Here is a 7,660-nt window from a genome sequence, read left to right as displayed (position 1 = left end):
GAGAGAGAGAGAGAGAGAGAGAGAGAGAATCACATCAGACTCCATGCTCAGCATAGAACAAGACATAAAGCTCAATCTCATGACCCTGGGATCACAACCTGAGCCGAAATCAAAAGTTGGACACTTAACTGACTGAGCACCCCATGTGCCCCTATTTCATTTTATGTTACACTTTTGTAATTGCAGACCCTCCTACTATAACTCATAAATGATTATTTGTTGTACATAAATTACTGTACAAACATATGCTATGTACAGGGGCACCTGAGTGACTCAGTTGGTGGAGCCTGCCACTCTTGATCTCAGGATCATGACCTGACCCCCATGTTGGGTGTAGAGATAACTAAAAATGAAATCTTAAAAATAATACCCTATTGGGGCATCTGCGTGCTCAGTCGGTTGGGCATCCAACTTTGCCTCAGGTAATGATCTCACGGTTGGTGAGTTCGAGACCCACGTTGGGCTCTGTGCTGACAGCTCAGAGCCTGTAGCCTGCTTCAGATACTGTGTCTCCCTCTCTCTTTGCCCTCCCCCTCTCACATTCTGTCTCTCTCAAAAATAAACAAAAAAATTTTTAAAACCCTGTGTACAAAACGTTTTTTGTACATCAGTATTATGTCTTAAGCTTACTGAATTATTTTTCATCATGGATTTTCTATCAGTTCCTTTGTATATCCAGGCATATACTCTTATCATCTGAAAACATTGTTCTATGTCTTTGTTTCTAATTTCTATGCCATTTTAAATTGCCCTGGCTAACCTCCAACACAATGATAAATGAATACAACAGGTGATCATGTACTTTTTTTGGTGTGGTTTCTGGCTTTAGTGGAATATCTCTAGCGCTTCCCTATGAGCAAGACGAAAACTTGGTTTTGTCAAGTTGGGAAAGATCTGAAAGAAATTCCTAATTTCAAGGGTTTTGATTTAATATCCTTACATGTTGTATTCTTCCAAATGATGTTTTTGTAACTATGAGTAAGATTTCTTGATTTCTCTTTATAAATACAAGAAATATCTTAATTTCCTAATAGTGAATCATTCTTGAATTCAAGACACAAATTTCTTTGCTCATTAAATTTTTAAATTTTTTTTTTCAGTGGTTTTGGCTATATTTATTTTACATGGTACCATCTGTAGGAAGAGATGACATCTTTCTGTAATGTTATTTTTAGTACAAACTTTAACAGTTTAGTATCAGAATTTTATTTGACATATAAAGATAATTTGGAAATTTTATTATTCTCTAATGTTCTTGAATTGAGTAAGTAGCATTAGCTTATCTTCTATTTAAAGAAATGGAAGAATCTGGCTGCTTATTGGATCCTGGTGCTTTTTTGTTTTGTGAGGGACTCTGATAAATGTCTTCCACTTCTCTATGAATATTGGTCTGTTTGGATTCCCTATTTTACTGAAGTCAATTTTGGTAAAATGTATTTTCCTAGAAAATGTCCATTTTATATAAGCTTTTTAAAGTTACTTTGTTTTGAGTTGGGGAGGTGGGACAAGTGATTTTTAATTTCATTTATTCTCTGTGTTTCTTTATTTGCATTTATTGAATATTTAAAATGTATTGAAGTTATTGAAAATTTTAATAATAGAAAAATCCTTCTTGGGTCACTGTAGGACTCTTGCTCTCTGTACATAAGTTAACTGGTGGTGGGACTTGGGTCTGAGGAGTAGCAAAGAATTAGATTGGGGTAAAAGAAATTCTCAGGAAAGCACAGAATTCAAAGAGGCTGGTCTTTCATAGCTCAGACCTCAGCATTTCCTCTTTCCATCTGACACCGTGTCGGCTTCCAGGAATAATGGAAGAGGAAGAGTTCTCTCAAACACGCCAACGGTTCCTTTGGATATGCTCCCTATTATTTTTTTCTAATGTTTTATTTATTTATTTTTTGAGAGAGAGACAGATTGTAAGCAGGGAAGGGCAGAGAGAGAGGGAAACACAGAATCTGAAGCAGGCTCCAGGCTCTAAGCAGTCAGCCCAGAGCCTGATGTGGACTCAAACTCACGAGCCATGAGATCATGACCTGTGACAAAGTTGGACGTTTAACCGACTGAGCCCCCCAGGTGCCCCTGGATATGCTCACTAAAAACTTCTAATAGATCTGTTCCCCAAGTGTTCAACTATCATTATCACTACAGCTGACATGATGACTGCAATTCATTGGGGAGGTGAGGTCACAGAATCACTAATATATATCTCAAGGTTTGGCTTCCCCCCTCCCACACATGCTTTGCCAGCTACTTTACACCCAGCTCCCAGTCCTGGCAGCAGGAGAGAATCTGTGAGTATCTTCTAGGTTAGTCTGAGAGCACAGGCTCTAAGGTTGGGAGATGCAGCAGGAATCTGGGCAGGTGAGCATGTCTGGGAAAAGAATCTTACTGCACAAGCTGAGCTTGTGAGAGAGATGCTAAATCAGTGCATGCCTGCTGCTAAGGTAATTTAACAAAATCCTTATTGAAGGGGTTCTTGGTGTTTGATCCAAGTGCTGTCAGAGTCTGAATTTTAAGATACTTCAAGATTATAATTTCAGGAGCTATCTGGGTGGCTCAGCCATTTAGGCATCCAACTGTTGATCTCAGCTCAGGTCTTGACCTCAGGGTCATGAGTCAAGCCTCACACTAGGAATACACAGCCTACTTAGAAAAACAAAAAAATTATACTCTCAGGATTAATCTGCTATTCAATACAGTGAGCAAGAGTCAGAGACACATTTTAGAAGCAATATTGTGAGTACTGTAAAGGGATGTGCATGTGATAATGAGTATGATGGAACTAATTGAAATACCTGATTCACAAGAGAAACAGCATGACTGAATGGGAATTACTGAAATTTATTCTTCTGTAATTTGAGTGTGATGTGCTTAATGAAGGCAGTAAATGTGTTTCTCCTGAAAATCTCTGTGGACTATTGATTGGTGAGACAATCTTCTTTCTTGACTTTAAGGAAAAGTTAACTATAGAGATGTTCAAAGAGCAAAACATTAAGGACTTTATTTTTACATTTTAATTTTAAAATAAATTAATTTTAAAAAATAATCTAATCAGTTTTAATTAATCTAAACAATTTTAAGCTATATTTCTTCTGGTTTAAAATCATGTCGCCAGTATTCCCAGCTTACTACTCACCTCTCTTGCTTTTCAACTCATTAAATGCCCAAGATTCCGAGGCTTCAAATCCATTTTACATGTTTGTATAGTATTTTAGTAGCTTTTCCAAATCAAATATAGATTCGAGTTTTAATTTGTTTATTCTAAAATAACAAATATACACTGATGTCATCTTTAAATAAGATTAATTTATCCTCTGCCCTAACATGCTTTGTCACTATGTGACGTTGCATGTCCCGTATGTTAGCACACAGTGCCAATATCCACACAATAATTTGTTACGGATGCCACTGTCCTTTTGGCCCAGGCAACAAATGCAATGAGTTCAGCTGCCATCCTAACAGTTGTCTACATTAACTAAATCAGAATGGCTTATATAGTTATTCAGTGCATGTATAATTTATTAAGACCTTTGAATCTTTACTCCTTAGTTATATTAGTTATAAAGAATACTTAAACAAAAGTGGGAAATGATCAAACCAGGTTTCTTAAGTAAAATAAAGTTAAAATATGAGGGTGTGTGTGTGTGTGTGTGTGTGTGTGTGTGTGTGTGTATACCCATGACGAGGTTCCTGGCATAGTACTGTAGGAAGCATTTATGTCATGGCAACTAGGCCACTAATGTTCAAATCCTGATTGTACTACTATTTAGATGACTCACTTCATGTGGTTAAATTCTCCTCATCTATAGAATGAGAGTAATATTGGTTCCTAACTCACAGAGTTGTGAATATTATATAAGTTACATTAGGGAAAGCATTAATAACAGACCCACATATTGTAAGTGTTATAAAAAGACACACATATACCTTGGCAAACCTTTAACAAAAAACCATATAGTTTGTTTTACTATATATATTTACTATATACTTACAAGATGTTAATTCTTAGGGGAAAGGAAACATAAGTGGAGATTCTATTTCCAGGAAAATGTCAGTTGAAATGCATGTTTTCATGCAGAACTTGCTGCTTGTGAATTTGAATATTGAGTTCTGGACAATGACAGAATAGCCTCATGGATTTGAGTATAGCAATGATCTTCCTATCCCACATAGTCACTGGAATCTTGGGCAATTTCTCACTCTTCTATCATCATATGCCCTTTGCTTCAAGGGATACAAGCCAAGATCTATGAATTTGATTCTCGGGCACCTGATTGTAGCCAACTCCTTGGTCATGCTTTCTAAAGGATTCCCAGAGACCATGGCAGCTCTAGGACTGAAACATTTCACCAATTATTATGGATACTACATTCTTTTATATGTTCACAGAGTGGCCAGAGGCATCCATTTGTTCCACCCACCCTGTGAGTGTCTTCTAAGCCATCACAATCAGCCCTGGGAACTCTAGGTGGGCAGATCTTAAAGTGAAAGCTCCAATGTACACCATCTCCTCCAGTATCCTGTGTGCGGTGTTCTGCATGTTCATAAACATGTTTTTTTCCTATTTATGTGTCTGGTAAATGGAACAACAAAACGACTACCAAAAAAACAAAACAAAACAAAACGTGGTTTGGGATATTGTTCTGCTTCGCAGCATAGTAACAAGATCACAGGCTCATTATGGGGCGCCTGGGTGGCTTAGTCGGTTAAGCGTCCGACTTTCGCTTGGGTCATGATCTCACGGTTCGTGGGTTCGAGCCCCGCGTCGGGCTCTGTGCTGACTGCCAGCTCAGAGCCTGGAGCCTGTTTCAGTCTGTGACTCCCTCTCTCTCTGACCCTCCCCTGCTCGCGCCATCTCTCTCTCTCTCTCTCCTAGAAATAAAAAAAAAAAAAAAAAAAAAAAAAAAAAAAAAAGATCACAGGCTCATTAGATGCAGCATGACACCTTTACATGACATTTTGTGTTTGGAACTCATGACCTTGGCTAGCAACTCCATGGTTTTTCTCCCTCACAGGCACAAGCAGAGGGTCCAACACATCCATAGGAACAGTCTCTCCCCCAGACAATCTGTGAGACCGTGAGACCAGAGCCACCCAAGGCATCCTTATTTTTTGACCACCGTTGTATCGTTTTATGCCGTTTTGTCCATCATTCAAGTTTACTTGGAACTCCTTGATAATCCTGGTTGGTGGCTGGTGCATGTCCCTGTACTAGTCACTACATGTTTTCCAACTATTGGTTCTTTTGTTCCCATGTACCATGACCCCCACATATTCAGGCTGTACTGTGTCCGCTGTGGAAGAAATATATAGTTCCCTCACCTCATCATGGAAATATGAATTGTCTTCCACCTGTTCAGTCATAGATTCAATGAGATCTCAAAGAATGTTCAGAACAATAATAAGCCAGTTTCATTGCAGACAGACGGGTGAATGAGACACACTGACACCAGCCTAATATGAAGAGCATGGTACATGAAATCTGTAATTAATATGGATGTACTTATATAGTTGCACTTTTATTAATGGTAATAGTGGAGAACTTAAGATTCCCTAAAACAGTCCTGAAATAATGTGAACATACTGAAAATACCTTTGAATGTGTAACTTTAAAATTGAGATATTAAATTTTCCTATGCACCTGAGATGCACCTGAGAATGGAATTGTAAAGCCTAATTTATCATGCAAATATCCTTGGGTGCAGGTCGAGGGAAAAAAAGGTTTTATTTATTGCTGGCTTTGGAAGCTATGCTGTGAATATGATGCCTTGTATCTCAGAAAAACTAGGGACATTTGAAATATAATGCTTACAGAGCAAGAGGAGTGCATGAAAATATTTTCTTTTTTTAAATGTTTTATTTATTTCTGAGAGAGAGAGAGAGAGACAGCGTGAGCAAGGGAGGGTCAGAGAGAGAGGGAGTCACAGACTGAAACGGGCTCCAGGCTCTGAGCTGGCAGTCAGCACAGAGCCCGATGCGGGGCTCGAACCCACGAACCGCGAGATCATGACCTAAGCGAAAGTCGGACGCTTAACCGACTAAGCCACCCAGGCGCCCCAAAAATATTTTCTAGTCAACACTTAAAGAGTAAACTACAGGGGACAAAGAGGGACATAGGAAGAGGTGTCAGCTTAATTTTAAAAAAGTTGCAGGTGGGCAGTAGCCAGTAAACAGATTAGTACGTCAGGAAAGATAAATGGACTTTTGAGATGTTTAGAAGGTAGACTGTTTTCTTATAAATCTTGATGGCAGTTGACGGTGTTGGTGAGAAAGAGATTTCAAGATTGACTTCTGCTTTTCCAACTTGAGGATACAAGAGGTTACAGAGGACCATATCATCAAGCTTGGAGCCGGAAAGAAGTAGCAATTAGAAGCTTGAGTGATAGGGGAATTCCAGTTCCTGCCTGAAGACTCCCCTTCTGGGTTCTTCTTCCCACCCCTCTTGCCTTGCACACAACTTACTAGTAATGTGGAGGTAAAAGACTTTAATTGTCCCCCATGCTTGTGCTTGGGCCTGAGACCTCTGGAGACTGGTCTCCTCTGAGCCTGCTGGTGTGAAATAACCTCCTGCCTTTTAAGATCCTCAAGGGCTGCTTGGTTCTTCTGCCGGGTGATCCCAACCAGGTTCTGTACAGGAGTCTATAACGTATTTTGTTTAACAAGGGGTAGTATTGCTTTTGAAATCACCACCAAGACAATATAGACACAATTAAAAGGAAAATAAAAGATATAACTGAAATATATAACTATATTGGGGGGCCTGGCTGGCTCAGTCAGTAGAGCATGCATCTCTTAATCTCCGGATAGTGACTTTGAGTCCTATATTGGGTATCAAGATTGCTTAAAAATATAAATTTTTTTTTTAAAAGAAATATTTTAGGGGCACCTAGGTGGCTCAGTTGCTTGGGCTTCTGACCTCATCTTGGGTCATTAACTCATAGTTCATGAGTTTGCTGCAGAACTTCAAAATGGGGAACTGGACACCTATGAAAGACCAACTATATGATTGGATGGAATCGTTCAACAGCCTAGCTGCTGGGGAGAGAAAGGAGTTAAGTCATATGGCCAATGATTTCATCAACCGTGTCTAGGTAGTGAAGCCCTGATTAACACGTGGAGAAGCTTCTGGGAGCTTCTTGGTGGGGGACAAAATCTACTGTGTGGGCAATCCTCCCAAACCTTGCTCTGTGGATGCCTTCATCTGGCTCTTTACTGCTGTCCTTTACAATAAAATATGAAATGACAAAACAAAAACAATTTAGTAACAAATTTGCTCTTTTATTCCAGGGAATACAACCCATAATTGGGGAAGGACAGAGCCTCACATGCAGAGAGTAGAGTGCTCTTCCTGAGGGATTTGGGGCAAAGTTGAGTTTTAGAAGAGGCAGTGCATAACAGGGAATGATTGGCTAGGGGGTTGGGGATTTCCTTAGAAGACCAGCAGGTGCTGTTTTCTAGGGTAAGTTTGGGTAGTGAAACTGAGTTGGAGGATTCCACATGCTTGGTTTCCTTGCTAAATGTTTCAAGGAGAGCAGGCTGATTTAGGTTTACATTTGTGATGTGGGTCAGGCCACTGGGGTGGCCTCCATTTTGTGGGTCCCAACTTTATCAAGGATTATCATACATATAGCACTTTCTGAGTTCTGTGAACTTCTCACCA

The 7,660-nt window shown here is 39.5% G+C and overlaps 1 pseudogene; it reads left to right on the top strand.

Annotated features, from left to right (window-relative positions):
* The first annotated feature begins 4,151 nt into the window (after positions 1-4,151).
* Positions 4,152-5,082, top strand: LOC120226105 (annotated as a pseudogene).
* The last annotated feature ends 2,578 nt before the right edge of the window (positions 5,083-7,660 follow it).

The sequence above is a fragment of the Hyaena hyaena genome, unplaced genomic scaffold, assembly GCF_003009895.1.
Source record: "Hyaena hyaena isolate Hyena2069 unplaced genomic scaffold, ASM300989v1 scaffold_1584, whole genome shotgun sequence".
Taxonomy (NCBI): Eukaryota; Metazoa; Chordata; class Mammalia; order Carnivora; family Hyaenidae; genus Hyaena; species Hyaena hyaena.
Note: the sequence above shows the minus strand (reverse complement) of the source record. Positions and strands in the feature narration are given on the sequence as shown.